This window comes from Heterodontus francisci, chromosome 40, assembly GCF_036365525.1.
Source record: "Heterodontus francisci isolate sHetFra1 chromosome 40, sHetFra1.hap1, whole genome shotgun sequence".
NCBI lineage: Eukaryota > Metazoa > Chordata > Chondrichthyes > Heterodontiformes > Heterodontidae > Heterodontus > Heterodontus francisci.
The window spans coordinates 17,294,799-17,307,225 of NC_090410.1; positions in this window are offsets into that span (position 1 = coordinate 17,294,799).

Below are 12,427 nucleotides of genomic sequence, written 5' to 3' on the forward strand. Positions count from 1 at the left end.
GCATTGAATCATAGAAATAATAGCACTGCTTCTCTGTCAGTGCAAACTATTTGGGCCAGTATTTCCTATAAATGGCGAATGAAGGGCAGCCCTTGCCTGTTTCATCGCACAAGTGCTGCTGCAAGTGAGAGATGGAAATGGCGCAGTGTCTTCTACAGGGCATCTGGGACCTGAGTGAACAGGGCGAGCAACTGGTATCTGTTTAATCAATCAGATTGAAGTTAATGAAAAGCAGTGTTTGAACCAGCAAGTGTAAGTTCGAATAGTGCATTCAATGTCAAAGCAGATTGAGAAAGCAAAGTGGAGAGAGAAATAGGAAGAGAGGATTGAGAGAGAAATAAAAAAGGGACAGAAAGGAAAAGTAAACTTTCTCATGAAACTTTCAGTGTCAGAGAGGTTGTTTGGCAGTAATTAAGACATCACAACACTAAAAAGGGTGCTTAGGCTGAACTGCACAACCCTTAAATATCAGTGGTGAGTTTAGTCTGTACTGATGTCAGTACTGGAACTACACACTGTTCAGAGCAGGTCACTGGTGAGTCAAACACTGAGATGCCATTTGCGTGAAGCTACTGGCCAAGTGATAGAACCTGGACTTCTGCTTATTCGCAATTTAGCGTGCATCTGACCCTCGCCGGGGTAATGCTGTACCATTTATGCATAAATAACGGCAACGCCATTAGCCTCACCATTATTTTTACAATAAACCCCTTAACTAAAGCTGTGTGTTCAACCCATTTCCCTTTTGAATGATGTCATATATTCTTAAAATTCCCTTTAAATTTTCCTTTTGAGTAACGTTAGTCTCCTCCTCAGTAGCCCCTGTGGTAAACTCTGTATGAAAACATTATAATCTTTCATTACTTATCCTCCTAAAATATTTCAGAATTTATACACCACTTAACCTTCTACACTCTAGTGAACAAGCCCCAATTTTTTGAGTTTTTCTTCATAACAATAGCTTTCCCTATTGCTTTCCATGATTAATATCCTCCCTACAATGGGGTACCAGAACTGTACACATTACTGCAACTGGAACCTGGCCAATGTTTTGTACAAATTCACCATAACTTACTTTTATATTCAAGGCCTGTTTATAAATAAAGAATGCTATCAATCTTTTATGCTCTTTACTAGCTGTTCCCCACCTATGAAGATCTGGCCCTCGGCATCTTCAGTTTCTTTACTTCGAGAACCTTACTGTTTCCTTTCACTGCCCTTTTTCAAAAAATGCACTTTCCATATTCCAGCATTCAATTGTACCTTCGTCCAATCGCCTCCTTTAATCTGTCTGTGTTCTGCAATCTTCCTTGGTGTGCTTTGACCCTAATTTAGCATCTCTTCACAAAACTTTAATATCATTCCTACTGTGCCTAGGTACAAACCATTTATATAAATACAAGAATAACAGTATAAGTACTTGAAAATGTTTGGTCAATGTAAAATAAAATCTTTATTTGAAATACATTTAGAGGTTCTTTATTATTGAATTGATTTGAAATTTGCAGAGAGAACACATTGTTGTGTGGTTACAGTGAATTAAGACTGTGCGATAAATAAGGTCAGACCCTAAACATAGCAGAAATCAACCCTGTTCCAAGAAATAACTCTTCCGTTCTGCCCACGCATTCCCAATATTCATTTGCAGGAACTTAATTCCCATTTCTGATGATAATGGAGAAATTATTATCAACCAAGTTAGATTACTCTTAAAGATTAATAGCATTTCCCCACAGAATTGATAAATTCAGTTTTTCTTTTGGGATAGGTAAAGGTTTTGGTAAAGGTTTTGGTAAAGGTTTTGATCACAAGTTTCTTGGCTTGTCTGAGCTGGAAAAATTGTCAAATATTCATCGAATTCCAGAGTGATAGAGCACAGAAGGAGGCCATTTGGCCCATCATATATGAGCTAGCTCTTTGGTAGAGCTATCCAATTAATCCCATTCCCCTGCTCTTCTCCATAGCCCTGTAATTTTTTCCCCTTCAAGTATTTATCCTGGTTACTGACCCTTCTACCACTGGAAACCGTTTCTCTTTATTTACTCTATCAAAACCTTTCATCATATTGAACAACCCGATCAAATCACCTTTTAACCTTTTCTGCTCTAAGGAGAATAACCCCAGTTTCTCAAGTCTCTCCACATAACTGAAGTTGCATATCCTTAGGACCATTCTAGTAAATCTCCTTTCTTAAAGCCCTTTGATCCTTCCTAAATTATGGTGTCCAGAATTGGATAAAATAATTCAGCTGGGATCTAGCCAATGCTTTAAGGGTTTATCATAACTCCCTTGCTTTGGTACCCTATTACTCCATTAATAAAGCTAAGGATCCCATATGCTTTTTAACAAAAAGCCTCTGTAAGGACTCCATTCCATTCTCACAGTTTCTCCGTCTCTGACGCATCTGCTCTGATGATGCTACCTTCCATGTCAGCGCTTCTGATATGCCTTCCTTTTTCCTCAACCGAGGTCTCCCCCCACCCCCACCCCCCCACTGTGGTTGACAGGGCCCTCAACCGTGTCCGCCCATTTCCCGCACTTCTACCCTCACCCCTTCCCCTCCCTCCCAAAACTGCCACAGGGTTCCTCTTGTCCTCACTTTCCACCCCATTAGCTTCCATATCCAAAGGATCATCCTCCGCCATTTCCGCCACCTCCAGCGTGATACCAATGCCAAACGCATCTTCCCCTCCCTTCCCCTGTCAGCATTCCGAAGGGATTGTTCCTTCTGTGACACTCTGGTCCACTCCTCCATTACCCCCACCCCCTTCCCATGGCACCTTCCCCTGCAATCGCAGGAGGTGTAATACCTGACCATTTACTTCCTCTCTCCTCACTATCCCAGGCCCCAAACACTCCTTTCAGGTGAAGCAGCGATTTACTTGTACTTCTTTCAATGTAGTATACTGTATTTGCTGCTCACAATGTGGTCTCCTCTACATTGGGGAGACCAAACGCAGACTGGGTGACCCTTTTGCGGAACACCTCCGCTCAGTCCGCAAGCAGGACCCCGAGCTTCCAGTTGCTTGCCATTTCAACACTCCCCCCTGCTCTCATCTCTGTCCTGGGATTGCTGTAGTGTTCCAGTGAACATCAACACAAGCTCGAGGAACAGCATCTCATTTACCGATTAGGCACACTACAGCCTGCCAGACTGAACATTGAGTTTAATCATTTCAGAGCATGATTAGCCCACCCATTTTACTTTTATGTTTAGTTATTTTTTTCTTTTTCCTTTTTAAAATTTGTTTTTGTGTTTATTTTATTTTACTTCATCTTAGTTTGTTCAGTTTGCTTACCCACTTTTTTTTTCATGTTTGTACTTACGGCTGTTCAATTTTCAGTCCGTTAACACCCTTTCTGTACTAATGCTTTGTCTTTCAACACACCATTAACAATATTGTTTGCCTTTGCTCCACGACCTTCTGATCAGCTATTCTGTGACCTTGTCCTATCTACATCTTCTCCTTTATTATCTCTTGCCCCACCCCCGCTTTACTTGCTTATAACCTTTTACATTTCTAATATTTGCCAGTTCTGAAGAAGAGTCACTGACCTGAAACGTTAACTCTGCTTCTCTCTCCACAGATGCTGCCAGAACTGCTGAGTATTTCCAGCATTTCTTGTTTTTATTTCAGATTTCCAGCATCCGCAGTATTTTGCTTTCATTTTAGTGCTTTTTAACAATCTTCTCAACTTGTCCCACCACCTTCAAAGATTTATGCAAATACTCCACCACCCCGCCCCAGGTATCTCTGTGTTCCTGCACTCCTTCAAAATTGTACCATTTAGTTTACATTGGTTCTTTTCATTCTTCCTTTCAAAATGTATTGCTTCAAACTTCTCTGTGCGAAATCTCATCTGTCATGTGTCTGCTCATTTCACCAGTCTTGAGGTATGTTGTGGTGTTCCTCGGAGTTCAGTACAAGGACTTCTTTTGGGCCTCCTTATCTCGAGAGACAATGGATACGCGCCTGGAGGTGGTCAGTGGTTTGTGAAGCAGCGCCTGGAGTGGCTATAAAGGCCAATTCTAGAGTGACAGGCTCTTCCACAGGTGCTGCAGAGAAATTTGTTTGTCGGGGCTGTTGCACAGTTGGCTCTCCCCTTGCGCCTCTGTCTCCTGCCAACTACTAAGTCTCTTCGACTCGCCACATTTTAGCCCCGTCTTTATGGCTGCCCGCCAGCTCTGGCGAACGCTGGCAACTGACTCCCACGACTTGTGATCAATGTCACAGGATTTCATGTCGCGTTTGCAGACGTCTTTAAAGCGGAGACATGGACGGCCGGTGGGTCTGATACCAGTGGCGAGCTCGCTGTACAAGTTGTCTTTGGGGATCCTGCCATCTTCCATGCGGCTCACATGGCCAAGCCATCTCAAGCGCCGCTGACTCAGTAGTGTGTACAAGCTGGGGATGTTGGCCGCCTCGAGGACTTCTGTGTTGGAGATACGGTCCTGCCACCTGATGCCAAGTATTCTCCGGAGGCAGCGAAGATGGAATGAATTGAGACGTCGCTCTTGGCTGACACACGTTGTCCAGGCCTCGCTGCCATAGAGCAAGGTACTGAGGACACAGGCCTGATACACTCGGACTTTTGTGTTCCGTGTCAGTGCGCCATTTTCCCACACTCTCTTGGTCAGTCTGGACATAGCAGTGGAAGCCTTTCCCATGCACTTGTTGATTTCTGCATCTAGAGACAGGTTACTGGACTACTGTACAAGGACTAGTGCTGTTTTTAATATACCTGAATGACTTGGACTTGGCACAATTTCAAAACTTGCGGATGACATGAAACTTGGAAGTGTAGTAAACAGTGAGGAAGATAGTGGTAGACTTCAAGAGCACACAGACAGGCTGGTGGAATGGACAGAAACACGGCAGGTGAAGTCCAACGCAGAACAGTGTGAAGTAGGAAGAATGAGGAAAGACAACACCAGCTAAATAGTACAATTTTAAAGGTGGTGCAAGAACAGAGAGAGCTGGCAGTGTTTTTGCACAAATCTTTGGAGGTGGCAGGACAGGTTAACAAAGCAGTTAGTAAAGTATATGGGATCCCGGCCTTTATAAATAGAGGCATAGAGTACAAAAGGCAGGAAGTTATGCTAAACCTATTTAAAACATTAGTTCACCCTCAGCTGGAATATTGTCTTGAATTCTGGGCAACACTCTTCAGGAAGAACGTGAAGGATTTGGAGGGGATACAGAAGAGAATTACCAGAATGGTTCCAGGGATGAAGGTTTTGAAGGTACGTGGAGAGACAAGCGAAGCTGGGCTTGTTCTCCTTACAGCAGAAAAGGCTAAGAGGAGATTTGATAGAGATGTTTAAATTCATGAAAGATCTAGACAGATCTAGAGTAAATGAAGGGAAACTGTTTCCAGTGATTGAATGACCGATAACGTGACCACACTGATTTAAGGTGATTGACAAAAGAACCAGAGGCGACTTGAGGAAAAACTGTTTTATGTAAAGAATGGTTAGGATTTGGAAAGCACTGCCTAATAAGGTGGTGGGTACAAAAAAAAGACTTTTATTTATATAGCATCTTTCACAACTACAGTGCGTCCCAAAGCGCTTTACAGCCAATGAAGGACTTTTGATGTGTAGTCACTGTTGTAATGAAGGAAACACAGCAGCCAATTTGCACACAGCAAGCTCCCACAAACAGCAGTGTGATAATGACCAGATAATCTGTTTTTTGTGATGTTGATTGAGGGACAAATATTAGCAGGACATTGGGAATAACTGCACTGCTCTCCTTTGAAATAGTGCCATTGAATCTTTTATGTCCACCTGAGGGGGCAGCTAGGGCCTCGGTTTAGCATCTCATCCGAAAGGTGGGACCCCTGACCGTGCAGCACCCTCTCAGTACTGTACTGGAGTGTCAGCTTTGTGATTCTTGCACGCAAGTCTTGGAGTGGGACTTGAACCCACAATCATCTGACTCAGAGACGAGAGAGCTACCAATTGAGCCATGCCTGAGACTCAGGCAGGATCATATTCCCTTTAAAAATAATTGCTTGTTGGGACAATTTCCGGGTCCCGACCCCACAGTTGCTGGCAGCACATCCACCGGCGTGGTCTTATGGGAGGCAGCCTCCTATCTGGTAGCCTCCGCATTCGCTGTTCAATTAACAACGACCGGCAGATTCCTGATCAGGGTGCCTGCAGGCCTCGGTGGGACAGCAGCTCCACCGGCAGACATGGGCGCTGCCACAACAGGTTGGAGACCACGTGGGTGCCTCGATCCTGAGGTGCCCGCTAAAGAGGTTTGTACTTTATTTAAATAAAGTCTGGCAGCTGTGCCTCCCGTGGGAGGAGGGGAAACTAAAAGAGGCCTCGGGAGCTCCCTGGCCTACTGCTGGCAAGTTGCCTCCAGCGGGTGAGGGGGGGGGGGGGCCCATCCACTGCCAGGAGTTGGCGTCCCCAATCTGCCCCCAATTGGGTACTTAATTAGACAGATTGGCTGTGCCCCTGCCAGGCGGACAGTCCTTGCCACTTCCACCCTGTCTTCGGCAAGATTGGCCAGAGGTGGGAACTCGTCGGCCCACCGATCCAACGTCCTCCCATTCCACCGGTTCCTCCTGCAAGCCTCCTTCTGCGGGACTGGGAAGATTCTGGCCTCAGACTCAATTGTAGCTTTTGAAAGGAAATTTGATAAACACTTGAGGGAGAAATATTTCAGATCCATGGGAAAGAGCAGGGGCTTGGGCTAACTGAATTACTCTTCGAAGGAGCTGTTGCTGACTCAATGGGCTGAATGGCCATCCCCATCTTTTATACTTTAATATTTCATATTCAATGATTCTATGTCCTCCTGAAGTCTGTTGCAATTCTCTGTTTACTACAAGGGCAACATTGGGGTATCATGTTAAGAAGGAAATGGGTTCCCGAAGTTCAAGTACCTCATTCTAGGATAGGTTTGGGTTCTTCAGAATGCCTCATAGGGACTGACCTGGCATGTTCCTCTGAGGTCTTGGCGAAGACCCTCCCCAACACCCACCTCATCAACCCTCCCCTCCCCCAACCTGCACCTTCCCCCAAAACGCCCCCGCCCTGACAAGCCCTCTCACCTAACACACTCCCTGCCCTTGCCCTGTCACACTTCCTACCTTGACTACCCTGCTTACACTGATACACCCCTCTCTGAGTCACCTCACATGGCCCCTACACCAACAGATTCCTCTCTGACACCCACGCTCCCCCAACATGACACTGCCCCAACATGCCTCCTCCCCCAATACATTCCCTTCCCTGACGCACCCCTCCCCTAATATACTCCTCTCCAACATAACCCCTCACCAACATGTCACCGCCCTGTCACACCTCCTCCCCTTTTAGCCCTTCCCCAACATGCACCCTCTTCAACACCCTCCCTCCCCTGACCTACCCCTACCTGCATCATGCTCCCACCCCATCATGCCTCTTCCCCTTTCACCCTCTCCCCTACATGCACCCTCCCCGACACACAACCCCTCCCTCGACGCCCCCCACCCCCCAACACCCTCCCTCTCCCAACAAGGTCCCCACCACAGCACACCCCTCTCTAACATGCCCCCTCCCTAGACATGTCTCGGCCCTGACATGGCCTGCCCTGACATGCCTCGTCCCCTGAAATGGCCCATAACCTGACATGTCTCCCTGACCTGACATGCAAGCTATCCTGACACAGCACCTTGCCCAATATTCACCCTCTCCCAAATGCACCCTTCCCCAATGCTCACCGACCTCCACAATCCCATTTCCATGACAGGCCCCTCCAATACAAATATTGGCGTTAGTGTGATACAGTATTGCGATGCAGCATTGGCAAGAATATTTGTATTATTGATAGTACAGTATGGGGACAGAAAGATATCCAGTGAGAATATTGACATTATTGGGCTACTGTCCCGGAGGGAGGGAATATACGATGAGAATATTGGTGTTATTGGGATACAATAGGTATTAGGGAGATCTATAGTGACAATATTGGTATTACTGGGGTATAGAGCTGGGGATAGACAGAAATCCAATAAGAACACTGTTATTGGGATACAGTGCTGGGAAATTGTGTGATATATATTTTGGAATATTGGTATTTTTGGGTATAATACAGGGGCGAGAGTGAGAATATTAGTAATATACACAGTGAGACTTTATTGGGGGGCAGTAATGATGATAGAGAGACATACAGTGAGATTATTTGAGTCTATTACTGGGATAGAGAGATACACAGTGAGAATATCTATTATTCCGATGGGGCATTTGGGATATACCATGCGAATATTGTTGTTACTGGGGCTTAGAAATGGGACTAGAGGTATGTACAATCAGAATATTGGTATAATTGGAATAGTGAATTTTGATTGGGAGATATATAGCGAGAATACTGGTATTATTGGGGTACACACTAGAGGAGGAGAGATTACCGAGTATATTAGTCATTTTGGGGTACAGAACTGGGATAATGGAATTTCATGGAGGAATCTAGAACTTGGGGGCAAAGTTTCAAAATAAAGGGTCTCCCTTTTAAGTCAGAGGTTAGGAGGAATTTCTTCTCTCAGAGGGTCGTTAATCTTTGGGAGAACAATGGAGGCTGGGTCATTGAATATATTCAAGGCTGAGTTAGACAGATTTTTGATCTACAAGTGAATCAAGGGTTATGCGGAACAGACAGGAAAGTGGAGTTAAGACCACAATCAGATCAGCCATGATCTTAGTGAATGGTGGAGCAGGTTTGACTGAGTGAATAATATATTCCTGCTCCTATTTCTGAATATTGGTATTATTGGAATTTGATATTGAGGATAAAGGGATATTGAGTGAGAATATGCTAATATTGTCATACAGAACAGTGATAGAGGGAAATACACAGAGGATATTGTTATGATTGCGGTATAATAATGGAAATAGAGGAACATACTGCATGTATATTTGTGATATTTGGGTACAGTACTGGTGCGGGAGGAATACAGTGAGATTATTACTATTGGGTTAAAGTACTGGGAATAGAGAGATACACAGTGAGAATATTGAAATTATTGGGGTACAGTACTGGGGTTAGAGGATATACAGTAAGAATATTGGTATTATTTGGGTATAGTACTGGGGACAGTGGGATTTACTTTGCAAATGTGATTATTGGGATACAGTACTGGGGACAGATGGATATACAGTGAGAATAATTGGGGTACAGTACTGGGAACTGGTGAATATAGAGTAATATTGGGATACACTGCTGCAGAAAGAGGAATCTATAGAGAGAATATTGGACTTATTGGGGTGCATTACTGGACGAGAGATATACAGTGAGAATCTTGTTATTTTTCAAGTACAGTACTGGGGATAGAGGGCTCTACAGTGAGAATTTTGGTATTATTGGGTTACAGTACAAGGGATATATCGCCAGTAAGATTTTGGTATTATCAACATCTCAGATAAATGGCTGAAAGGGTGGACAGAACAGTAGAAGGTGAAAAGCTTGAAACAGCATTAATAGACTTCAGGAATTACTAATGAGGCAAATGATTGTTTGGTTCATTATGAATAGGCCCATCTTTTTTTCGAAGGTCCAATGAATTGTTTACTCATCTTATTTTTTAATCTACAGGATGTATGCGTGACTGGCATGATCAGAATTTATTGCCCATCCCTAGTTGTCCTCAAGAAGTTGGTGGTAAGCCTTCTTCTTGGACAATTGCAGTCTGTATGGTGAAGGTACTCCCCCAATGATGTTAGGTAGGGAATTCTGACCCAACAACAACAAAGAGGCTCCAATATGTGTTGAAGTCAGGATGATGGGTGACCTGGAGGAGAACATGAAGCTGACACTGTTCACATGTGCCTGATGACCTTTTCCTTCCTGGTTCTCACAGGTTTAGGAGGTGCTAGCAAAGCAGCCTTGGAGCATTCCTGCTGTAAACTCTGCAGTTACGTTGGGGTGGTTGTATAATGTGGTGGATGGGGTGCTAATCAAGTGGACAATTTTGTCCTCGATATTATCGAGCTTCTCGAATGTTGTTCCAGCTGCACCCATTCAGGTCAGTGGAAATTATTCCATCAAACTCATGATTTGTGCCTGATAGGTGGTGGAAAGTCTATGGGGAGACAGGAAGTGAATCACGAACCGGAGAATATCCAGCCTCTGATCTGCGCTGGGGTAGCCACAGTATTTATGACGCAAGGTCATCAACCTGTTTCTCCCTCCACAGATGCAGTCTGACCTGATGAGTATTTTCAGCATTTTCTAGGTTTCTTTTTCTGTGGCTGGTCCAGTTTAACTTCTGGTCAATGGTGAACCCTCACCCCACCGCCCCAAGGATGTTGATGGTGGGGCAGGCTTTGGCGATGGTAATGCTGTTGAATGTTATGGGAAGTGGTTAGAATTTCTCTTGTTGGAAATGGCCATTGTCTGACACTTGTGTAGTATGAATGTTACTTGCTACTTATCAACCCAAGCCTGGATATTGACCAGGTCTTGCTGCAAGTGGGCACGGACTGCTTCATTATCTGAGGAGTTGCAAATGGTACTGAACACTGCAATCATCAGCAAACATCCCCACTTCTGACCTTATGATGGAGAGAAGGTCATTGATCAAGCAGCTGAAGATGGTTAGGCCTAGGACAATATCCTGAGGAACTCCTGCAGTGATGTCCTGGGACTGAGATGATTGGCCTTGAACAACCACAACCATCTTCCTTTGTGCTAGTATAGAGTATTCCCCGATTCCCAAATTGACTTCAATTTTGCTAGAGCTCCTAAATGCCACACTCGGTCACATCCTGCCTTGATGTCAAGGGCAGTCACTCTCACCTCACCTCTGGACTTCAGCTCTTTTGTCCATGTTTGAACAGAGGTTATATTGAAGCCTGGAGCCCAGTGATCCTGGCAGGTTATTGGTGTGTAAGTGTCAGTTGATAGCACTGTGGATAACAACTTCCATCACTTTGGTAACAGTTGTGAGTAGACTGATGGGGTGGTAACTAGCTGGGTTAGACCTTTTTGTGGACAGGGCATACCTGGACAATTTTCCACTTTGTCATGTAGATGCTGATGTTGTATCTGCACAGGAACAGCTTAGCTTAGCTAGAGGTGCGGCTATTTCTGAAGCTCAAGTCTTTCAGCACTACAGCCGGGATGCTATCAGGGCCCGTAGCCTTTGCTGTATCCAGTGCACTCAGCCATTTCTTGATATCATGCGGAGGTAATCGAATTGGCTGAGGTCTGACAGCTGTGAGGTGGGGACCTCAGGAGGAGGCCGAGAAGAAGCATCAACTCGCCACCACTCCAGCCTTGTCTTTTGCATTCATGTGCTGGGCTTGACCATTGCTGATGCTCATGGAGCCACCTCCTCCTGTTAGTTGTTTAATTTGCGACTGAATACAGCAGAGCTTTGACCTGATCTGTTCAGTTTTGCCAGTTTAAAGGCACTATATAAATGCTAGTTGTTGTGGTTAATTGTGAGATCATTTCACTCTGTCTATAGCATGCTGCAATGGGAATCCCTAACATGGTTCTCAGTACTTCTCAGTACAGGTGTCACAGTCCCACAGGCAGTTCAAGGCAAGTCTCACGCTGTCTATGAAAAAAGCAGCAAAACACACTTTCTGAAAGCTCATTCAAAGCTTCGGAACTTTTCGCTCCTGCAAACCTCGCCAGGTTGTTCAAAGTTCGCACGGTGCATTATGAGTGTAACCGTAAATTTCAGCAAAAACAAACTAGCCCTCTTTTGGATATATTTAAATGAGTCTTGGTGGCGGATCACAGAAAGATCCAGAAGACAATCGGAAACTCGGGTGCGTGGAATCAGGCTGGAAAACCAGCAGAAATGGCTTCTTCCATAATTTGCCCTCAATATAGGGTCCAGAAAGACTGAAAATGGAAAGGAATTGCAGGCCATATAACTTGTCCCTGTCTTTGATACTTCTGAATCTCAGATTATATTAAAGATTCTATGGTCACTATTCATCAGGGTGCCATGGCACTATTTCTTATGTATTGTCTGGGTCAGGGCAGCATAAGCACTGCTTCACATAGCTTCCTTGCTGCACTGAGCCTTGCGGCAACTGTGCTTTCCATTTACTAACGCTGACTCTAACCCACTTGGGTTTCACACTTCATAGGCGGTTGAAGACTCCCAATAAGATAACACAGTTGTTCTCACAAGTCTCACAGAGCAGACGGTGCTGATCCAGGACCCTTGTGGTAGGTTATGCTGAAGAATTCATCCTCTGGAATCCTCATGCTTCCTCTGGTGCATCTCGTGGAGTCAAGGGCCTGATCGTACCTGTGCTGGGCTGGTGCGGAGACACCATAGACAGCTCACGAGCCGGCAGTATTGGGTATCCTAGCAGCTCAGGAGCCAATGCCCAATTGGTAGGAATCCATAAACAATGGTGGCAAGATAGGACCAGGAGTCAGGCATTAAATTAAAGCATCCAGTGCAT